This window comes from Apodemus sylvaticus, chromosome 3, assembly GCF_947179515.1.
Source record: "Apodemus sylvaticus chromosome 3, mApoSyl1.1, whole genome shotgun sequence".
Taxonomy (NCBI): Eukaryota; Metazoa; Chordata; class Mammalia; order Rodentia; family Muridae; genus Apodemus; species Apodemus sylvaticus.
Window position 1 is genome coordinate 88,990,731 of NC_067474.1, and position 25,092 is coordinate 89,015,822.

Below are 25,092 nucleotides of genomic sequence, written 5' to 3' on the forward strand. Positions count from 1 at the left end.
TAAAACATATTGTACACGTGTATAAAATTCTCAAACATGAATAACAAACATATAAGTGAGAACAACAGTTTCAATCTTTGAAGTCAAGTTGAAGAAGAATGCTAAAAATTATTTCCTGCACCTTGATGCTGCACACCTTTAATCCCAGAACAGAAGGCAGAAACAGGTGGATCTCTGAGTCTGAGGCCAGTGTCATTTGCAAAGCGAGTTCTTGAACAGCAAGGACTAGACAGAGAAATCCTGCCTTGAAAAACAACCATAGCACAGCAAAGTTAAACATTAAAAAATAAATTCAACATCCAATCATGTATTACCACGTCTTAAACTTTTAGTTTGAATTATTTTTCACTGAAATAATTTATGAGGACCCAGAGTTTACATTTTTACAGAAAACCCATGCCAATATTCTCTATAAACAAAATTGTTAGAAAAAAGTTAGCACTCAAGTAGTAGAGACACCATATTATGTACTTTTGAAAGTTATTTTCTTTTCCTCCTGTCCCTTCCCCCCACAGCATTTAGCTGTGACCTTCCTGGCCTGCAGCGTCCACCCTTCCCCTGGTGTTATCTCACGCCCTTGTTCCTTGGGAACAATACAGCTGCTTTCACCTTAACAACCAAGGCTGCCTCAGGGCAGTCTCACCTGGAGACCAGCAGAAACCTACCTGACTGGAAGCAGGCAACCCACTGAGAAGAACCAAGGAATTCACAGCTATTTGGGGGGCAGGGCTGTTTTCTAAAGACAATATATATTAGCTAAATAATAGTAAAGTCAGTCTTGATCAGCAAACTGTCCTCTCAACTCATCTCTCTTTCGTCCCCTTCCCGTTTATCCCCAGAATTCTCTTCCAGGTATCTGGTTCGCATGTGGCCGCGGGCGGCTACATCCTCCTTGTAGATGTTCTCTGGAACTGGAATGAAGTAATGTGTGTGAATAAACCTACTCTGATACTTGGCTTTCTAATTGTACCCGAGATTGAAAACACAATGCATATCCTGTAAAGAATAAACTAGATTGACAAAAAAATTTCAAAATCACTTCTGCTTTTGTTACTTAGAATTGTAATTCCCTCTATTCCTAGAGTTGACTGCTTAAAATTATTTTCTATCCTAAAAGCAGAGGGTAGATGCTTTCATCGGTTATTAAATGAAAAATTGCCATATAAATCAGGGGACACCTCTCTACCAGTAATTGGTTAGGGAGGCCCAAGAGTTTTCCAAAACAATACAAGTTATTGTTTTTGACTTAGGTTACAGACCAAAACTACATGGTAAGTTCCTATTGCTTAAGACTTCACACATTTTGCTGGTTTAACAAAAGTCAATCTTACACTCTCAGCCAGCCATTGAACTGAGCACAGGGTCCCCAATGGAGGAGCTAGAGAAAGGACCCAAGGAGTGAAGGGGTTTGCAGCCCCATAGGAGGAACAACAATGAGTCACCCAGTACTTCCAGAGCTCCCAGGGACAAAGCCATCAACCAAAGAGTACACATGGAGGAACCCATGGCTTCAGACATATGTGCAGCAGAGGATGGCCTTGTTAGACACCAAAGGGAGGAGAGGCCCTTGTTCCTGGAAAGACTTCATTCTGTAGTGTAGAGGAATACCAGGACAGGGAAGTGGGAGAGGGTTGATTGGGGAAGGGGAGATGGCTTATGCCATTTTCGGGGGAGGGGGAAACCAGGAAAGGGGAAATCATTTAAAATGTAAATAAAGAATACATCTATTAAAAAATTTTAAAAAATAGTAAAAGAAAAGTCAATCTTAAACCAACGGAGAAATTTCCTTTCTACTTGCTTGCTTTTTTAGTGCTTAAAGGTGTTATGCAAGTCATTAGCTGAAAAATACCGATGGTCTTAGTGCTAGACATTATATGCTGCAATACTGACCTGGTAGGTAATAAGTACACATTGGTACAATAGTTGCATATGTTTTGAAATAACCAATCAATTTCCAATTGAACTTGAATCTTGCTTCTACAGAAAGGAATATAATACCTGGTGTTACACTCCTGTTCAAACATCAGTGACAAGTAAGGATAGAGGCCCTACGGTAGAAGCAGCTATTGTTTTTTGCTCAATGATCAGACTTTGAAATTGCTTTCTAAATACTTATGTTTATTTTCATTGACCTGGCTGTTTTCAGTTTTGGTTAGAGAAGCTCTTTTTTACAGTGTTTAGTTGTCAATGTAGTCAAAAAACTGGTCAAAGTTCTGAAAATCGGAAACATCCCTGTCTAAACATTCTAGGAGAGGAGGCAGAAAAACTCTCGGAGCTGGGGGATGGAGACGATTGCTGTGAAATGCTGTCCCACAGAAATGACGTAGCGATTGATTTCATGAACAGATAGCAGCCACTGTGCTTACCTGCACAAGACATGCATAAGATCAAGCTAGCTAAAATTCCAGCGTAAATGGGGCAGTTGTTCCCTTGCTGTGGCAGCTGATACCTGCTGGGGGTTTTCCATGCACATTCTGTAAAGCATTTTTGGACTGAGTGTGTTGTCCAAAAATTAATAAGAAATCAAGGAACTGATAGAGGACATTCTCAAGTGTACACAGGAAGAATTGAAGGAGCAATGGTGGAGTAGATATGGACAGGCATTATTAAATATATGCACAATATTCTCATGGGTCAAGAATACTATAACTTAAAATCTCAATATAAATGAAAGTTTAAGTCTATGTTAAAGAGTTATAATTCCACAGGGAGAGAAAAGAAATAGGTCCATATGCTGAGTGCATTGAAATAATGTGTTTCACAATGACACCAAGACAACTGAACTCATTTCACAATGTAAATGGAAGGAGAGAAACAAAAAAAAAATATTACTGAGCACTTGTCAAACTCAACATGTACTCTGAAGGACTTAGTTTGAATGGTGTTTAGTTGAAATGCATGTCTCAATGAAGCATTTTAAAAATGACACAGATTTTTCTTCTAGCTCTCATGAAAAACACCACAAGGAAGCTTTTTAAGGCCCAACCTGTAGCAATTTAAATTTTTCATTTATTTCCCACTATCCACAGTGTAAGTAAAGCCCTCCTCTCAGTTCTCCTCACAAAACTGACCTTTTATTTTAAATAAATGCTTCCCAGCAATTCAATTTGAAATCAGCATTTTAATAATAGTAAATGGTCCTCCCACATTTCTGCTATGGACTTTAAATATGACATTTAAGTATAATTCTTACCTTTTATTTTTAAAAGAATGAAATGCCAACTAATGGAAACCAACAGAACAACAAACACCAGGAGCCTGTGAGATGCACAGCAGGTAAAGGTGCTTAACATGCAAGTTTGGTGACCTGAGTTCGATCCCTGAAACCCACATGCGGAAAGACAAAACTGAATCCTGCAATTTGTTCTCTGACCTCTATGTGTACTGTAGCACACACTACCCCTACCCCCACACACAGACACAGACACACACACACACACACACACACACACACACACATAAAACAAATACAGATACCAAAAATTAAAAAGCAAACTAATAAAATAACAGGACTCTCAGTGAAATTCTAAAAATATCTTTCCATCCATTGACATCAATTCATTTTTATTGAAAACGGGACAAAGTATTTATAAAATGACTTCATCTTTTTAATCTTGTTGCATCCTACTGTCAGGTTCATTCTTTACCTTTGTTAGATTACTAACTCATATTTAGGAATTAGCAGGACCTGAGACTACAAACAAAACAAGTATTGTTGAATTTTCTTACAATTTTCAAAGCACTCAGAACTCCTTATATACTCAGAAATGTATCTACGTGAGTATTCAAAACACATCACAGGCATCAAACATGCTTTGAGTCCTGGTGTAGTATCAAGAGGCAAAGTGACATCCCTAGACAGGAAAGCACACCAAGGCTAGTGTGTCATACTGCTGATGTGTGTTATCAATTAACCTCACCTACATGGGTCAAAGCATAATATCTCTATAACACTAGAATTTGCCATGAGGAAAATATCTTTGATGTGGTAATCGTTTCTTTAGAGCTGTACAAATTATTTTTCTTTTTTCTAGTGTCTTTTCAATGAGTTCTTCAATTCTTCGTGGCACTGCCTTAATCTAATAATGTTGTGATTAGGGATAATTAAAATGGTCCAAATTAGCCTAACTGGTGTCCAGGAGAGGTCAACTTTCCTTTCCTTTTGTGTGTTTATGTGTGGTGTGGATGACATGTGTGTGCCAATGATTACCTGTATGTAAAGTTCAGAGATTGGTATTGGGTACGATGATTAGATTGTTCTCCACCTTTTTGAGGAATAATCTTCCAATGGATCTGGAAACCATGTTTCTGGCAGTATGATCCAGGGACATCGTCTCTGCTTTCCTAGTGCTAGGATCATAGATGCTAGTGTTAGCCTCTCGGGCTAGTAATACAAACTCAGACTTCACTTTTGTGCAGCAAGGACTTCAGAGACTGAGTCATCTCTCCAGACCCTCTCTACAGTTTTCATCACAACATTAACTTTTCTCTAAATGTTTATAGCCTTAGAAAAGAAATTGGTAAAAAATAAAATCCTTTCTTCGGAATAACAACTGATAAGGATTTTATATGAATAGGAAAGAAAATCTAATGTAAGGAGGCAAGGCATTTTCTTGAGATAATATTAACTCTCGGAGTTCTGCTGTTTACTGTTTCTTTTGTGATTCTTTTTTGTTTAGGATACATGTTGATTATTTTACATACTTTCTGCATTTCCTTTTATGTCAGTGTAAAGGGCATTTATTTATGAAAGCAAAAGGTTCATGGAAGTTATCTTTACAGCGGTGAGTATTGTTTCTAGGTCTCAAACTCAGACTCAAGAACAGTATTATAAAATTTTCAAATGGACATCTTTCACTATAAATCTGCTTTATAATAATGGGGCTCTGGTCTGGAAAGAGGGTTCAACGGTTAAAAGCATTGCTCTTATTGGGGACTTAGGTGGAGTTTCCAGCACCAACATGGTAGCTCACAACTGTCTGTAATTCCCGTTTCAGGAGATCCAATGCCTCTTCTGATCTCCATGGACACCTGCACCCACGTGGTTTACAGACACATATTTTGAAACACACACATATATACACAAAATTAGATAAACATTTTAAAACACAATTGCTATAAAAATAATGAGAAGATATGTATTCTACTTAACATCAATTAAAAACTGTAAATCTTTGTTTACAAACTGTTTTGTTAGCGCTAATTGACAGCCTAAAAATAAATTGTACACTAAAACTGTAATTGTTTTTTAAAAGCGAAATTATCGATTTACTAACTGAATAGCAAGCGTTTTCTAAGCTTTAAACTATAATTAGTAGAATGTAATGAGACCAAGCTCATCAGGAGAAAGCATGGAAAGCAAAATGGATCCTTCCCTTAAAAAATGACACAACAAGTAATGGCTGTGCTTCTTCAGATGCAGCAAATTTATTTAATTCTTTTAGACAGAGTATCACAGTATCACCTTGACTGGCTTCAAACCTCAGAGATTCACCTGCCTCTGCCTTTGCCTCTGCCTCTGCCTCACAAATGGTGGTATTAATGGTGTGCACTACCATAACAAATGCATTAGGTCTTAAAAATTATTTAGGTTATTTGAAAACATAACATCAGCCATCCGATGGACAGAAGTTAATCTAAGTTATCAGCTATTCAGCAACATTCAATACACTCTTTGGGATGAGAAAGTTTCAGGAGCACAGACAAGCAATGGAACAATCTATCTTCCCTCTGGCTTTTTGGTCAGTAGGCTAATTCCAGAAAGAGAGGCAAGTGTTTTGCTAAGTGATCTGTCACTGTTTTCAAGTGTAGCCAAGAGTTTAACTCTTTCCTTTCTACTTCATCTTAATCTGTTCTTTACTGACTGTAATTTGACTGATAGTCATCACAGGCTTGGGGTCTTCAACTTGATCCCTACTAAGTGTGACTGCTGGGGAGATGGACCAGTCTTACTGGGAGAAGTACAGCACTGGGCATGGGCTCTGGGAATTCACAGCCTCACCTAATTTCAGTTTTGTCTTTGCTTCATGTTTGTGGTTGAAGATGTGATATCGCAGCTTGGTGCTCCAGCCTCCATGCCTCCCGTGCCTTCCCACCACAGTGGATTCTGAGTCTCTTGGAACCATAAGCGAAATAGCTTCTACAAGTGGTTTTCAGTACTGGTTTTAACAACAGAAGAAAAGTAACTAATACAGGGATCCTGTATTTATGGTGTCGTTTGCTGAATTTATCTAAGATAAATATGAGAAAATGTATCTGAAAAAAATCCAGATACATTTTCTAAAGCTCGGCTTCAAGAATATCACATAAAACCCTTTAAAATCATCCATCACCTATCTATCATCTACCTACCTACCTGTCTGTTTGTCTGTCTGTATACCTATGTACCTATGTATCTACGTATCTATGTATGTATGTATTATGTATGTATGTATCTATCTACCTACCTACCTACTTATTTATTTAGGTGTTTTGAGACTGGGTGTATCTGTGTAGCTCTGGCTATTCTGGAGCTTACTTTGTAGACCAGACTGGCCTCATTCCCAGAGATTCACCTGCCTTTGCTTCCCAAGTGCTGGATATAAAGGGGAGCACCACCACTGCCACCAGGCTCCTCCTCCTCCTCCTCCTCCTCCTTCTTGTTACTTGAATCCTTTTTTCTTTAGATGTGAAATAAATGAAATTACTCATTTGCTACTTCAATATTTTCAACATTATTTACTCAGGGCTTATTTCATTTGGCTTTTGGAAATTATTGAATCAGGTTGATTCAAAAAATTTAGTTTCATCCCATTTAATGCAGACCTTTCCTGCAAGTTCTGTAGGAAAAAGTAATCCCTCAGCAGAGAGATATTTTTCCATGTGTAATCAAGAATGCAAATGGTAAACATGGGCATATTTATCTTAAAAATCTTAAGTTTGGGATAGATGTTACTTAGATTTTTAAAAGTTACTGAAAGAACAACTACCTTCCATATGAAGACTATGTTAAGCATATGTATGCATATGCAAATTGCTGCTCATAAGTACTGTTTTGTAGCAGAACTAGATGATTGGATGTTTTATTCAATATTTTTTTAAAAGTCTTATATCTGACAGTGAAATTACAACTTATTTTCAAAGAGACTCTGATACTTAACCTTTAATAAATCATTGAGTAACTGTGAGCAAGGTATATGATTATGGGTTATGATAGTGAGTAGCAATCATAGGTTCCATTCATGCAGAACTAACTGCAAGCCATGCTTTCTTCTAAGTCCCTGACTTATTTAAATAATTGAATCTTCCAACAATGTTAAGTACAGCAAGGCTGAGCAAGTTGCTTGGGAGTCCACAGGTGTCAAGTGATGAATCTGTTCTTCCTACTCTGCTTCCTTTCATTTAAATGGAAATAAATAGTTGGAATGATATTGGAATAATACTTCTGCTATCAGCAGTATACAGTGTATCCCTATCTTGAAGTTGATAAAAATTATTTGGTATCCATTTTAAACAAATACTGGTTAGGACCGCTAATTACAGAAATATTTTCTTCTTTCATTAGTCAAAAGGTATGGTTTTTGTTCTTTTATTTTAATTAATTCTTTTATATATATATTTGATAGAATGGCTTCATGATGGGCCATTTAAAATATAAGCAAGAACAAAGCCTGCGTGGGTGTGCACTGAGTATAATACATTTAATTCTCAGTTACCAGTCTTCCTTTATTTCCTAAAATGATTGTTGTTTAAGGGGTGATTAGTACTGGGGTTGGAGAGTTTTATATTCATAATGATTCTTTTTCTAAAAAAAGATTTTATTTATTTATTTTATGTATGTGAATATATTGTAACTGTCTGCAGACACAGCAGAAGAGGGCATCAGATCCCATTACAGATGGTGGTGAGCCACCATTTTGTTGCTGGGAATTGAACTCAGGACCTCTGGAAGAGCAGTCAGTGCTCTTAAACCACTGAGCCATCTCTCCAGCCCATTAATAACGATTCATAAAACATTCTATTCTCAAGAGAATACTGGGGATTGAATGCAGTTCCTCAAACCAGCCTAGCAGAGAAAAGTGACATCCTAACACTTCTTCAACCTAGTCACTCTTGAAAATTGCAAACAATTTCATTAAGAGAAAAATTACGATTTTTTAAATTTTTCCCTTCACATTTTCTTTTAAAATTTTTCCTTTATTTTTTTTTACATTTCAAATGTTATCCCCTTTTCAGGTTTGAACAGCAAAGTGAGCTTCAGTTTTCTCAGTAACCTGTAGTGAGCATGAAAATAAACCAAAGTTCCTGGTAACATTTAGGTAATGCTGATGAATATCATGAAAATGCCTGAAAGTTAGGAGCGATGTCTCACATGATCAAGAGTAAAAATCTAGTTGGGACTTATTGGATGACGTCAATAGATAAATCTCAAATGTTTATTATGAAAAGTACTGGGGAAAAGAACAGAGTTGAGGACTGAACTGTTGGGAGGCTAGATATGTACATAATTTTTAATAATAGTATTGAGGAGTCTGAGGTGATAGTTTATTTAAAAATATGCATTTGAAGCATAAGGATAAGGACCTGAGTGTAATCCCTAGACCTGAGTAATAAAAACCAAGGGTGGTGACACTCTTATTTTTGTAGTGCTGCAGGGACAAACACTGAAGGATGGATACAATTTGTGAGATACCAGTCTAGCTTCAGGTTCATAGAGAAACAATGTTTCAAAGAAACAGGATGGAAAATAATAGAGCAGTAGAACAGGACACCTGTGCATACACCTCTCCCTCCCCACTGCCTGCAGGGAGAGAGAGAGAGAGAGAGAGAGAGAGAGAGAGAGAGAGAGAGAGAGAGAGAGAGTTGTAATCAACAACATGACCCATATACCTGTCTTGAGCAGTAGCTGGTTACCAAGAGAATAAGAAACTAGACTTAGAAATTTAGCAGTTGAATAAGATGGTTAACCTTTCATTACCTTCTGAATAGTTATTTTTATTATGTTAAAAATTAATGTTTACAGGGTCATATAAAGGTATCACTTGGAGGAAAGGCCACCCAGAGACCACCCAACTAGGGATCCAACCCATCTGCAGACATCAAACCCTGACACTATTGCTGATGTCAAGAAAAGATTGTAGTCAGGACCCTGTTATGGTTGTTTCCTGAGAGGTTCTACCAGCACCTGACCAGTACAGATTCAGATACACATCCAACAGTAAACTGAGTCAGGAGACCCCAATGGAAGAGCTAGGGGAAGGACTGAAGGAAAAGAAGGGAATTTCAGCCCCGTAGGAAGAACAGTATCAACTAACTGAATCACATAGATCTCCCAGGGACTAAAACACTAACCAAAGACTATACATGGAGGGAGCCATGGCTCCAGATATACATATAGCAGAGAATTGCCTTGTCTGACATCAGTGGCCAGGGCAGCCCCTGGTCCTGTAGAGGCTTGATGCCACAGCATAGGGGGATGCTAGAGCAGTGAGGTGGAGTGGGTGAGTGAGTGAGTGGTTGGAGGAGGACGGGTAGGGGATGGGGGGTTTGTAGAGGGTTAACTGGGAAGGGAGATATCATCTGAAATGTAAATGAATAAAATGATTAATACAAAGAAAAAAATTAATGTTTAATTGAATATTATTTTATTGATAGTCGTGATAACATCTCGGAGAGCTACCTTTCCTTGGGAAAAGGTTAGAAATCCTGTTTTTTTGTAATAAAACTATGGGTGGTATCTTTTATTAGGATTAATTTGAGGAGTCAGACAATAAAATGCTTCAGTTAATGATGGTGTTTGTTGATGTAATCTGGAATTGTATGCCACTAGAGATAAAAATGTGTGGTAGCAGATGGTAGCATTTCCTCCTGTGATGACTTTTACTTTTTAAAAGAAATGTTGAATATTAATTTACAAGGAAGTAGTTTCACAGTATAATTCATCCATTTCATTAATATTACAAAGCTTATTTTTTAGGCTTTCCTATATACATTGTTGTATGGAAAAATTAAATTTTGTTCTATCTGTCTCATTGTAATTTGTTTTCATTTGTTTGTTTTGTGTCTCTTATTGGACATTTATTCCTGTTGGACATAATTGTGTCCTTTTCCTGGGGACAAGAAAACCTCAACATGTTTTTACTATACTAAATTGTTCCAAGAAATGAAGTCAGCCCTTAGAGATGCAAATTCAAAAGGAAACTGGCATGAATTAATGAAAATTGTTACATTCAGACTGAAATTGAGAAAGCTAGGTTCAATTTCTATTTTAGTGAAAGACTATTTACATAGATTTTAAAATTCATATTTGATAAATTTTGTAATTAACACTAGTTGTTATTATAAATTAGTCTATAGGCTGCAACTATACACATCACACCTACGAAAATGCTGTAACTAGATTAAATTCTATGACTTTTAACATCTAAAATAAATCATTTCTATCATGTCTTTGACCATTTGGCTCCTATTTATCTGCCACACCTCCTCATATCTTTTTCCAGGTCTACCTTCACTTCTGTACCTCCACAAACTTTATGCTTTTGAAAAATAAGAGTCCTATTTGTGCAGTATATATATGTGTGTGTGTGTGTGTGTGTGTGTGTGTATGTGTAGGAACATTCAGTGGAATGTGGGCAGCCTAATAAGGGACATACCATTAATGAAAATTGACTTTTCCTCTCACAATACCTATCAATTGTGAATAGCTCCTCCACAAGGGGTGAGACTATTTCTCTATTCTGGGATTTAGTCTGGCTTGATCTAGCACAGAACTGCCCCGTTATAGATGAAAAAAACCCCACTCTTGATATAGTCATTGGATAATTATGTCTCTTATTACCTTTTTGCACCCTCTTTTGCTGTGATACCAGAGTACTGAGAACAAGGTGTATGGTATAGGTATCCCATTTAGAGCTGGCTATATCAAAGTGTCTTATTCTTTGCACACTGACCAATTGCAGGTCTCCCTGTTAGCTGTTTCATCCACTGAAATGAAAGTCTTTCTGGTGAATGTTGAGAGATGCATTAATTTAGGGATATAGCAATAAATCACTAGGAGTTGGTATAAACTATCAAGACTTTCAGTAGAATAATAGGGATAGGTTCTTCCCAAGGGAAGAACTTCTCTAATCATGGGTTCTGAGCCTTCATAACAGTGTCACACATTGGTTTCCACCTGTGAATAGAGCTGTAAATGCAAGTAAAAGTGATCGGTCATTTCATAACATTTGTGCCACTATCGCATCAGTGAGCTAGTTGTTGTTATAGCGCATACAGTCCACAGCTCAACAAGACTGGTGAGTATTTTTCTCTTTCATCGTCAACCAACAGCCTGAAAAGAGATAACCTATCTTGCCATTGCACTTTTTATCTGATAGCCTATGATCTCTAGGTGAGGCATTGTCTCCCAGTTATAGTGCAACTCCATTAAACTCCTTTTATACATGCACATATTTTAGAAAAACTCTGGATTTTAAATTTTAAATTAGAGTATGAACTCAGCCAATTCTTTGTATTGTTGTTAAAACAAAAAATTAACTAACTTGGAAAGAAATATAGGGGCTGGCAGGATAGCTCAGTCACTAAGGAGCCTTCTGTGCAACAGTGAAAGATCTCCTTTTAGATACTCGGCCCCCATATAGAAGTTGGGAGTGGTGACCAGTTCCAGCACTGCCTGACTAGAGACAGAAAAATTCCCAATCTGGCTTGTGAGCCAGTCCAGCTGATTGATACACTCTAAACTCAGTTAAGAATGACAGAGGAAAAGACTCAGTGTTGACCTCCAGCCTCTGCACACAAATGAACTATAAAAGAATGCATGGTGGTGCATGTCTTTCCAACATTTTGGAGGTAGAGTGTTGTCTGTGGTTTCGAGACCAGCCTTGTTTATATATTCAGTTCCAGGCCAGTCAGAGCTACCGAGTGAGGACAAGTCCACAAAACAAACAAACAAACAAACAAACAAACAAACAAAGTGCAAACAAGAAATTACACTTATTTGTTAAGCAGCTCAGCAAAAACTACCTTCAGCAGAGTATCTTCACAGCAGTCCATGTGGAAGAACACTGTAGCCCTCAGTCAAATTAGTTGGCCTGCGGACTTTTATTTAGTTTTACTTTTCAAAGATTTAGTTTCATTTGTGTGTGTGCCAGTGTGTTTTGGACATTGTCAGGTACCCTCACAGGGTGGAAGACGAAATCACAGCCCCCTCTCTCCCCTGGAAGTGAAGGTACAGGCAGCGTGAGCCATTTAATGTGTTCTGAGAACTGAACTCTGGTCAAAAGGAGCAGATAGTGCTCTTAACCTTTGGGCCATCTTTCCAGCCCCTGCCCTGTGGTTTTAAAGGTCTACTGAGGAAAGGGACAGGGTACAAAAAAATACAGGAGCGAGGACACAGCTTAGAAATAGACACTGACAAAAGACTCTGCTAGTTATGGAGGTTCTCTGAGAAGAAAGGGAACAGGCTCAGAGATTGTCTTTTATTTATACCTAATATTTGACTCACAGACAACAGAGACTTTGAAGTTATGGGCAGTGCAATGCAAGTGACAATGGGTGGCAAATACTAAGTTTTCAGTATTGACTTGAGTGAGTTTTGTAAACTGTTTAAACTCCAATCAGCTTTAGCTGCTGTGCTTGCTGTGCATTTAACTAGCATCAGGCGTGCACAGTCTTCCATAAATGTCTGATGTACCAATGCATTTCCGGTGCCCTCATGCAGGAGAAAGAGAAATACAGGTGAATAGAGCTCTTGAGTTAGACTTCTATAAAATGGACGGGTATAATCATTTACTCTAAAGTCATTTGATTTATTTCCTAATTGAAAAGCTTTGAGTAATTCATTAGTTCTGTGCAATATGTTCATTACAGTAATTTTAATTAGAAAGTAATTTTGTTCTGTCCATCAGATCAACATTTTTTAAAAAGCTAATTATATATTCACCAGCTCATTATAAATATTTTTGAAATCTGCCTATATGTTTTAATTCAGAGAAGTATTTAATTAAATTCATTCCTCAATATTTAATTTGTTAGACTAAAGGAAATCAGTAATTACTTAGAACTGAACATTAAATTTTAAGGTTACTTTTATAAAATAGCATTTGTAGCACTGAAGCCAAGGCTGTGAGATCCATAGTGAGAGAGAGAGAGAGAGAGAGAGAGAGAGAGAGAGAGAGAGAGGGAGAGAGGGAGAGGGAGAGGGAGAGGGAGAGGGAGAGGGAGGGAGGGAGAGAGGGAGGGAGGGAGGGAGGGAGAGAGAGAGAGAGAGAGAGAGAGAGAGAGAGAGAGAGAGAGAGAGAGAGAGAGAGAGAGAATCTGAGGGAGGTTATTAATTCACTTTTCCTTTACTTGGAGACAGCATCTCACAGTGAGGCTTCAAACTCACAGGCTTGCTTTCACCTGGCTGTTCTCCTTCAACCTCAAAGTACTCATGGCATTTGCCACTGTGGCATGCCTTAAGTAGTCATTTATAACTAAAAATTTCCTTCATTTTCCCATTGGTTTTTTCTTAATGAATAGTCTTGTGTTTGAGGCTCAAACACAGAATCTTATGTCCAATGGTAGCATTAGTAGTATATACTAATTTGTTGACAGAAATATTTCTCCAACCCAGAATGATGCTTGAAAAAGTAGTTTAAAAGGCTAAGTGTTAACAAATTAAACTGTAATGGTACCGGGGGAAGTTGGATGAACTCTTGTTTCTAAGAAATACTTTTTCCTGTATCCACACTTCAGTTTGTTAGTCTGTCTCTGAACAGTCTTTTGTGATATACATTTGCTAAGTGTTCATTCGTGTCTTGTGTGCCAAGGCTGGGGAGGGTGGTGGAAACCACTTCACATCCTGAGACCGTAATTAAATAGGACGCTTTTCAGCTGTGCAGCCTTACACCATAGGGCTTGGGCTTCAGGTTTTCTTTCCTTACACCTGATTAACTCTAGGTGTTTTGTGATTTCACTATGCTAGATACGTATTTGTGTGTGTGGTGACACAGTCGAGATTAGGATGTTTGAACTGTTAAAGAGCAGCACATGACGAAAGAAAGCCTTGTACTCTCAGGAGTTGAATTGACAGAGCCCATGTTCCCTTGCTTTTAGAATATGGTGCTTGTTTTCAGACTCTTCACCAGTCCTCTGTTTAAATACTTACAGTGTTTTGTTACCTGGTTCTGACTAGATGGTTGACTAAATTATGCCATGATTGAAATGAAGCTTTGATGTAAGATGCTGTCTGAGGACTCAAAAGGACAATCACTTGCCTGTTAATCAAGTTTTCAAGGTGGATGGATTTTTTTTTTTTTAGTCTGTGTTCCCATAATGATTGTCAGGGCGATTGATGATGGTCTACATGTTCCTCTCAACCCAACTTGTTCTATACAATTGCAGTGACAGGCTGCATGATTTCTCCCTCTTGAAAGTTACTTGGCTTTTCTATGTTATTGATGGCCATGTATGCCTATAATAGTCACATAATCTTGTGTCAGTTGTCAATCAGAGGAGAAAGAATTAGGTTTAATTCCTTAAAGGATGGTCTCCTGGGTAGGGAGCAGGAGGTATGTGTTTTGTCTGATGAACCTAGCTGTCACAGCAGTGTTCCCCAAGATAGCACTTAGACTTTTCCTGTTTCAGATTCTTATCTGTCAAGTGGGTTTAATAGTATACATTTTGTAGTGTCATTTTAAATAATTTAAAATAGTTAACACATGCAAAAGTTTTGTTTTGAGACCCTACAGAGCTACAAACTATCCCTTGTTTGCATTCCTTTTTTTCTCTCCCTTCTGCCTTCCACCCCTTTCCCTCTCCCTTGTTCTCTATCCCTTTCCCTGGCAAGGAATTGAGTCATATTCGTAGCCTCAGTGAGCTAATCAAGCACTCTGTTTCCAAGCTATATTATAATACACACTGTATATTACCTCAATCTGCAAACGTGAAATCTGAGTCTTGTGTTTAACAAATTCATGAAGTGTTCTCACATTAACCATTCTACCAAACCTTGCCTGGTTTCATTGATATAGAATGAGTTCAGCCTAAAAAGAACAAGAAAATAATATTTATTTGGGGGCTGATTAGGCTAAATATATTTAAAAAATGATCCAACCAATCTTAAAAATGATTTCCTAGTTTTACAAAATTTTGGGTATATTTTGATTTTAACTTCCAAAGTGGGTGTTAACTATATTTCTCATTTGGAAAATATTTGAAGATATTTATATATTTTTATTTTATGTATATGAGTGTTTTGCCTCTGTGTATGTCTGTTTATGATATATGTGCTTGGTGCCCAAGAAGGCTAGAAGTGGGCATTAGATTCTGAAACTGATTTCTAAGTTGCCATACAGATCCTGCGACTGGACCATGGGTTCTCTGCAAGTTAAATCAATGCTCCTAACTAGTGAGCAATCTCAAAACTTCCCTTGTTAGAAATTTTGACTGATTTTGGAAACTGGGAGTTATCTCAAAAGAAAGAGATTGGGTGTGGTCTCAGATTCTGGGTTTAGAAGATGAAGTCTGCTGGACAAATGTGAAGCAGAAGTTAGTGTATCAGAGGCCAGCTCCCAGTCATCATGGTTATATCTGCAACCCAGTTAACAGAGTCACAGATATGCATGGTCTAACAATGGGGCCCAGCTCCATTTTAAGTAGACTTATGTTGTGCTCCATTTATGAGTTTTTTCTTGACATTTTAGATGGATTAACCTATATACAAGTAATGTGAGTAGAAGTGATGAAATAATCAAGTCATTAATGAAATACATTGATTTACTTAGACTAAATATTTTCCAAAAAATTTAGGGATTACAAAAACCAACAAAGATGATTTTAATTTTTCTGCTTTAATGTAAGAGAATCTCACATTGGCTAAAGTGCTAATATATTCTGTCCAATATATTCTCTTCATCTTATTGCTCTGTTTTATTGCATGCTACTGATGTTTCCAGAGTTTTTTCAGTGAAGTCTTTAAAAATACTTATGAAATATTATGAATTCTTTATGTCTGTCACATATTGATGACACAAAGAGATGTAAAGTAGTTTATTTACAATGTCTAGCAGGAATGACACAGTACAAATATGAACAAAAGAAAAGAATAACTCTAATTTCAATGATTATGATGTGACAAGACTCTAGGAGGATGAGGCATTGCCTCATATCACAAACCTTGTGAAAACAAAGCTCACAAGAGCACACAAATATTGTGTCACAAAGTAGGAACTGAGCAATGATGATAGCCTAGACAGAATTGAGGGCTGTGCTGCAGAGGAGGCTAAGACGGGGAGGGAGATTATTGAACCTAGGAATCTTTGCTCCAGAAACCACAGGCTTCTGCATACAACTAATTTTGGTGTTTAAAACACTTGCTTAAAATAATTTGTAAATTCATTGAAACTCTCTAGAAAAGGGATGAGCACAATGGGCTGTGCACAAAATGACAACATGTTCTTAGTTCTTTATGAATCACAGAAATGATGCACACAGCTCCTTCTAGGATGCTCATCTATTGTCAGCTTGAACGACAGTGAAAACACTCTTCTTTTATTTGGTTTATCTAATCAAATGATTTGTAATCTAACAAGTTACTGGGATCAATAGGACAATTATCCAAACAAAGGAGGAAAACAGAACAGGGAATTTGAGAGCGCAGAGTAATTAAATGGCTAGATAGTTTTAGGTGGTCCATTAAAGTTGAGAATTTGTGATAAGCAGATCATAGCAGGAGTAGTTTATAAGAACAGACAAGGAGATCGTCAAGAATGGGAAATAAGGGCCGCCATGGTCGACATCAGATGTCAAAGACAGAAATTGTCTGCTATGTATGGAGAGCCTCAATGAGGGGAGCAAAGCAGTTGGCATGGTAACTGAACAAGTTCAAAAGATTGGCAAGGACCACTGAGCAAAGCCTGGGAGGGGAGGCACTCTTGACATGTACTGAACTGTGGAAGTCGCAGTCGACAGTGGATTCTATCTCACATGCAACTGAGAACACATTCGCCTGCTCTGTTTCTATCCTATGCTTGGAATGGTGTCTAAGGGAACACCTTGGATAATGGCGATAATTGATGCCATTTTCAAATGCCTCCCTTGTCCCAGCCATTTAATTAGTTAAATTAAGTAAGAGACCCAAAGAAAAGGGGAGAGAAACATATTTCATAAAACCAGAAACATGAAAGGAGAGAAACTGCACAAACAGCTCATTGATAAATAATTGTCATTTTTTTAAAAAAGAGAAGAGTCAGGCAGTGGTGGCACACACCTTTAATCCCAGCTCTTGGGATACAGAGGCAGTTCGAGGCCAGCTTGGTCTACAGAGTGAGTTCCAGGACAGCCAGGGCTACACAGAGAAATCCTGTTTCGAAAAATGCCAGAGAGAGAGAGAGAGAGAGAGAGAGAGAGAGAGAGAGAGAGAGAGAGAGAGAGAGAAGAAATGCAAGAGATAATAACAACCAAAGGCAATATTTTAGACAGTGAAATTTGACTGTTTTCTGGGAACCAAACAATATTTAGTAATCATTACCAGCTGCAATCATACCTTACGTGAACTTAAAATCCTTATTATTAGGACGTGACGTGATATGACATTTAAAATATGCTACCAAATGATCAAATTTTGACGCAACCACAATTCGTATTATGAACACAACACTGGCATTGTATTGATAGGATCTGATTTACATAGAAATCCATTCTTATGAGACATTTGAAAATGTGTGTAGTAGGCCAAATTTTCTACATTTCAATATGAGAAGTTGTAAGGGTTCTTAAAAAGAAACAAACAAACAATCAAAAGTATGTCCAGAGATTCGACAAACATTTCTGGTCATCCTCTGGGATCACTTTTATTTAAAGGTGTGTTTCCATTTACTCGAACACTGAGAGATGAAATTAAATGTGACATAGAGGGTGCCAGTGGCTTCTGCTTTCGCAGCAGGGAGCTGACCCGAGCTCACTGACAGAAATGTTTGGCTTTGCAGAGATACACAATGCTTCCTAGAAAGTCTTTGAGGAACACAGAATACAAAATGAATTCCATGTTTTTGTTTGTTTGTTTGTTTTTGTTTCTGTGTGATTTTGTTTTGATTTTTGTTTTCATTTTTTTGGAGAGTGAGAGAATGAGAAAGAGCATAAATTAGGGTGAGTATGGAGGGGGCAGAAGATCTGAGGGAAGCTGGGGCAGGGGAACATAATCAAAATCTACTGTGTGGAAAAACTGTAGAAAAGGAAAAATTCAAATATGTGTTATGTATACTGAAAATTTTGTTTAACTGTTACTATATACACTTACAAAATAAGCATAAAACAACAAGAAGGTAGAGTGAGAATTTTTAATTTTTTAAAAAATCATAGAAATACTACAAAAAATTTGTTTAGTTTTAATCCCAGGTGTGGCATAGAGGGCTGCTTCCCATTGACCATAACAGCTGACTTTGATTTGCCTCATGCTCTAGCCAGGGCAAGATTTTGCCAGCTGCAGATAGTTTTGCCATTGTGTGATGTTTGGAATTGTAGGACTTTTCTGAGTGTATGTGAATGCTAGGGCCCAAAGAGGTGGAGGGTTGTTGGCTGGGTGCTTTTTTTTCTAATTTTTTTAATTTGATATAATTTATTTACATTTCAAATGATTTCCCCTTTTCTCGCCCCCCCCACTCCCCGAAAGTCCTGTAAGCCCCTGGCTGGGTGCTTTTGGTTGCAGTTTATTAAGTAGACATGTGCAAAGAAGAAAGAAAGGAAGAGAAGGAGGAGGAGGAGGAGGAGGAGGAGGAGGAGGAGGAGGAGGAGGAGGAGGAGGAGGAGGAGGAGGTGGAGGAAGAGGAGGAGGAGGAGGAAGAGGATGAGGAGGAAGAGGAGGAGGAGGAAGAGGAGGAGGAGGAGGAGGAGGAGGAGGAGGAGGAGGAGGAGGAGGAGGAGGAGGAGGAGGAAGAGGAGGAGGAGGAGGAGGAGGAAAGATCAAATTTGCTTAAAGGGACTTGACACCGCAATCCGCAGGATGTAGTCTAAGGATAGCATCGTTCCAGTTCCCCTTTATCCTTTCTTCTCTCCTATCTAGTGTTAGGGGGTTGAAAGGGTGGAAAAGGAGTGGAGAAGGGTGGGAGACGGAAAAACTCACAAAGCACTAAATGTTAGCCACAAGAAAGATCCTTGCCTCTAACTGCTGACTGGGAATAGGAGTCAGTATAACTAGTGTCACAGTCTCATATCAACTTAGTCTGATTCATCCCAGTACAGCATCTTCTCTTCCCTCAGAAACCTTTGAGAGTAACACATAGCTTTCTCTAGTGAGACTTCAGCTTTCCCTTGTTCTGCACTGTCTGTTTGCCTAGAGACATTGACAAAATGCTGCTTGAAGGATGAAGGATGATCTGACTGTTCTTCTGAGCCATGTTCTGTCACCCATCCCCATAAAACATCTAATGTATACTGTAGCAGTACCACCACTGAGCTGTTAAATGCCCTGCCTCTCAAATGCATTTGCTATGTAAAAATAAGGCCAGAGTTAGGGGGGTATATAATATATAATCTATGTGACAGTTTGAAAGAGGGAAACAATAATAGGGAAACAAAAAATAGGGACAGTGAACGGCTGTTGCTGACCAAGTATACAGGTACAGAAGCATTCATGAGAAGGGGACATGAGTGGACTTTTGATGGTATCTTAAATTTTGGGGTTGCTATAATAAAATGCATTAGATTAGGAATTTAGTAAGAAACAGAAATTTTGTTTGGGTATAGTGGCCTATGGTTCTAACAATTTTAGGAGAGAATTACTGTAAGGTTCAGGCCACAGAAAGACATTGTCTTAAAAAAAACCCTAATCTCAAAGCTATAATAAGGAAACCCAGAAATTTATTAAGTACAGTAGGTTGGGAAGCTAAAATCAAATTATTCGTTGGTTTGCTTGCTGTCTGGTAAGTACTAATTTCTCTGTCCTCATAAGGCAGAAGGGTAAACTGGCTCTCTCAAATGGGTGTCATGAAGGCTCTTAGGTGGATAGGTAAACAGATCGAAATCTATAACTTAATTGACTCAAAACACTCTACCCCTTAACTTTGTTACACTGTGGGTTAGATTTCAACATGTGCATTTGGGAATGGGAACACATGCACCAAGCCCTGGTAAGGAGAGTTATAGTGAATGTGGCACATCATTCCAGTGATGTACTTTCTGTTACTTAAAACTGTATACAGATTAGAGTTATGGCCGTAACTTATCCCTCAACAAGTCTGACCCAAAATAGATAAAATAACATCAAAGAAAGCTTTGTCAGTATTTCATATGATTATCTTATTTATTTACAGAAAGCTTCAGGTTGCATCCTGGCTTATCCTTTGGATGAACTGTTATTCTACTAGTTCTTCTAGTTGAATATTTAAGCCATCTTTCTACTTTTTATTGGCATAATTAAAAATTGATTAAAGTAATGAATGAAGAATATTATCTCTTTCACAGCTAAGTTAATCTGGTTGGGACTCTTTTGTAATTGATATTCCTGCTTTGCTTATGTGAGTTCGACAGAAACCAAAAGATGGTGCTCCATCTCGTCCTCTTAATTATCAGGAATGTAGATTTCTTTTTTTATGAACAGAGTTAGGAGATTAAGCTTTGTAGAGGAAATAAGGGGCTGGGATGCTGACAGCTGAAAAACAAATCCTCCCAACAATATCCACAAAGCCTGGCTAAGCTGGGGCTGAGATATCCGTGAAGCAGAGTAAATATCTCAGTGGATATTATTTCATGATGAGAAATATTAATCCTCATATGCCAGAACACTGGTGGTGAATTTGTACTCTGGCCAAATGCTGTTTTTATGGGTAACAGGGAGTTCCCTGCAACTTCAGAATCTGTGGTAATGGATTTGCATAAGGAACATATTAAGCAAGTCTGAAAATGCAGATATCATCACTGATCATTTTAAAGGCCATCATTGCCTCTGCACATGGAGATGTTTCCTGATTTACTCCAGATTTTAAAACATAAAACACTAGAGGTTTTGTGACTCCACTCTTGTTTCCATCTGAGTTCCTGTAAAGGCCTGCAGTCCTCAAACAACAGCAGCTTATGATCTGATTTTACTATTAAGCATCTACTTTGGAAAGCTGTTTCAGTGTACAACAGGGGAGAATCACTGAGTAAAGATGGCTATGCATGAGTGGTGAGAGAAAACCTAGAAATGGAAAATAAGAGATAAAATTTTAAATTAAAATCTTATTTTTAAATATGCCTTTTCCTGGGACCTATCACTGGTGATAACAGGTTTTTTTTTTTTTAACACTCTCTATATATCTTAGAGTTTGAGTGATTGCCATTGAAAGGATATCATCTGGACATATATTTCAAAAACAGTCATCTCAGCATAATTGAATATTGTGGATATATGACTACTAGATGCATAAGAAGCCCTTATTCAGCCAAACTGAACATAGCTCAAAAGAAATTTCACATTCAGCAAATTAGTGCATGTGTATTATAAAGAAAGCTCAACCCAAACAAACTCTTCATCCCAATAAAAATGTTGGTGTTACAAAACCCCATAAGGCAGATGTGGGCCAGAACACACGCATCATGGAGAGGTCACAGAGAGATGTCAGTATTTTAGGTCAGCTGTGGCTTACCATACAAACAGCTGCAGCAAAGCATGCTGATGATATAGCTGCTGTTAATACTGCCCCCGACTGCTATAAATTGTGAAGAAAGGTAGGAGAATTAATTCTAAAAGGCAGCTGTTATTTATGAGGCACTTTTGATTCATGCACCCACACATTTAACATCAGCAGCAGCGTTGTACTGCATAGAACTCCATCCCTGTTTTTTTTTTTTCCAATGTGGGTCACAGGGGAGGATGGGCAGAAGGTTGCAACCTTTCTGCTACCTGTGCATTTGCAAGTTTTATATTATTTTACCTATCAAGAAACTGTGATCCAATATAACTTGGCAATCATACTGAAAGAGGAGATAGTTTGTTATGTATATATATGTATATGTATATATATATGCATCTAGTACAATCAAGTTTCTACTCTATGTTGATAGCCTAGTAGAACTATTTGGATAGAGACTATAGGGTTGTGCAGAAGTAGAATGAGCTAAAGTTTTACTTTTTTGTGCTGAGTGCTTACTAAAAAGTTCCTGTACATTATCTTGAGAAACACTTGCAGGAAACTCCTTAAAAAATAAAATACTAATAAAGTGGGTCTTAATGACATTCACCTATACTCACAATCAATATCTTGCTCAGCCACCATCAGAAATCTTCCTCTTGAAGTAGAGGTGAACAAATGAAAAGAGCTACAACTAGACAATGTGCAGAGATGGAGACTGAAAGAGCCAAAGGGGATAAAAGACACCAAGAAATTTAAGGCCTTCTATATGGACCAGGACTTGAACTCACAGAGACTGTGGCATCATGCCCAGGGCATGCACGAGTCTAAGCCAGATGAGGTTCAGAGATGAAAAGAGGAAGAAGACACAAGCTCCCCTCCCTTGGCCAGAAGCTATCTACAGTTAATAACAACTCTCAGAGGAAAAATTAGTTTTCTCTAGTGGAGTTTCTTTCACTGGGTATGTAGTCCCTATGAACAGAAGTAGATGCCTAACAGAAAATGAATTTCCCCTTCTTTTAACATTATAGATATTTAATTTATATGGTATGGTTTCCAATTTGTTTTTCATGGGGTTTCTGTGTGTGAATGTGTGTATTTCTTGTGCTTTTTCTTTGATTTTTTCTAGTTGCTTTGTTTTGTCTTATTCTTGTTTGTTTTTAACTTATGGTATTTTATTTTATTATTATTATTTTGGATGCCTATTTGTATTCTACATAGAGATAAAATGAGTGGATTTTGGTGGGAAAATATGGGGGAGACTTAGGGGAGGAGAAACTGTAGTAGGAATATATTGTATATAAAAATATATTTTAAATTAAACATAAACACCCTTAAGGAGTGATTACCACAACATTTTCATCAAAGGTCATATGATAGATTATAGTTCGCTAAGAAAGGAATTTTTTTAAATTGAAACCAGGAAATGTTTGTAAGCTTTCTTTGTACTTGAAACCATTCCCTTAGAGATGTTTGTTTCTTCAATTTTTTGTTCCTGTAAATATGTCTAACTCTGGTGGAAATTCCATTTTGTGGGAATAGGACTCAGAGAATACCTCAAGGTGGCCAGACTCTTTATTACCTGTCCTATAGAAGCTGTAAGAATTTGTGGGGATGGCTGGCCTTAGTCTAGGCTCTGCCCACATGTAAAGAGGAGTTGACCCTGTAATCCCTGAGTGCATGGTTGATTTGTTGGTGCTTTGACTTCCATAACAGCACAAGACACACAACCAGTGCATTGTGTGAGAAGTTGTATTAATGCCTAGGCCCTCAACATAGAACGTTATTGCAGTTCGGGAGGCTTGCTTCGGGTAAGCATTTCCTGCCTTGTTTAATTGGGATCCCTTCAGATACTTGAGGTAGCAAGCTTTTCATAAAACTCAGAAACAGTGTTAGGAATATAAAAGAAAACTCACAGTTCAAAGCTTTCAGCAACTTAACTTCAGCTCTTTTAGGATTTGGATAGCATTTTTTTTTAACTATGGCTTTGGACTGTGTTGCTGTTATAAGGAAAAAAAAAAACCTACCAGAGACACCAATGAATGATTTAAAAACCAAAATTAGTTTGCAATCTACCAATCTGATTTAGATTTTTTTTATTACTTTCAGAATTATTCTTCCTCAAGAATGTTTATTCACATAGATGTAGAGAATCTTTTGTGTACTGTGTGGAAGCATCATCTCCTGTCAATAAAAAGCTCTTAGCAAAAGGCAGGAATTAAGAGATGATAGTCCTGATAGAGTGATAGCTTTGTGGAGTTAGTCCACAAAGTTCTGGAAGACTCACCACCTGGACTCTGAGGAGAGGAATGTATGAAAATGAGGAGAGGTAACCAGCCATGTGGCACACTTAGAATAGAATAAATGAGTTATATAAATTGTGTGCTAGTTGGGGAACAAGCCAAAGCTTATGGCCTATGCATTTATTCATAATTAAGTCTCAGAGTCACTATTGATGAGCTGGAGCATAGGTAGAAAAGACTGTAGATACACATGGACATTAGTAACAGATCCTTATTCCTAGTCTAGTGTGTGTGTGTGTGTGTGTGTGTGTGTGTGTGTGTGCGTGTGCGCGCGCGCGCGTGTGTGTGTGTGTGTGTGTGTGTGTGTGTGCGTGCGTGCATGCATGTGCGTATTTTAGAAGATTCTGGCTCATATCATATTCTTTTTTTTTTTTGCTTAAATTTTTCTTTTTTCAGTTTTGTTTATTTTTTCCTATATTCTTTGTTTACATTCCAAATGATTTTCCCTTTCCTGGTTCCCCCCTGCCCATAAGTCCCATAAGTCCTTTCCCTTCCGCCCACTCCCCAATCAACCCCTCCTTCTTCTCTGTCCTGGTAATCCCCTACATTGCTGCATCAAGCCTTTCCAGGATCAGGGCCCTCTCCTTCCTTCTTCTTGGGAATCGTTTGATATGTGAATTTTGTCTTGGGTATTCAGAGCTTCTGGGCTAACATCCACTTATCAGTGACTGCATTCCATGTGTGATCTTTTGTGGTTGTGTTACCACACTTAGGATGATATTTTCCAGTTCCACCCATTTGCCTAAGAACTTCATGAATTAATTGTTTTTAATTGTTGAGTAGTATTCTGTTGTATAAATATACCATATTTTCTGTATCCATTCCTCCATTGAGGGACATCTAGTTTCTTTCCAGCTTCTGGCTATTATAAATAAGGCTGCTATGAACATAGTGGAGCATGTGTCCTTATTGCATGCTGGGGAATCCTCTGGGTATATGCCCAGGAGTGGTATAGCAGGGTCTTCCAGAAGTGTCATGCTCACTTTTCTGAGGAACTGCCAGACTGATTTCCAGAGTGGTTGTACCAACTTGCATTTCCACCAGCAGTGGAGGAGTGTTCCTCTTTCTCTACATCCTCACCAACACCTGCTGTCTCATGGGTTTTTAATCTTAGCCATTTTGACTGGTGTGAGGTCAAATCTCAGGGTTGTTTTGATTTGCATCTCCCTAATGACTAATGATACTGAACATTTCTTAAGGTTCTTCTCAGCCACTTGAAG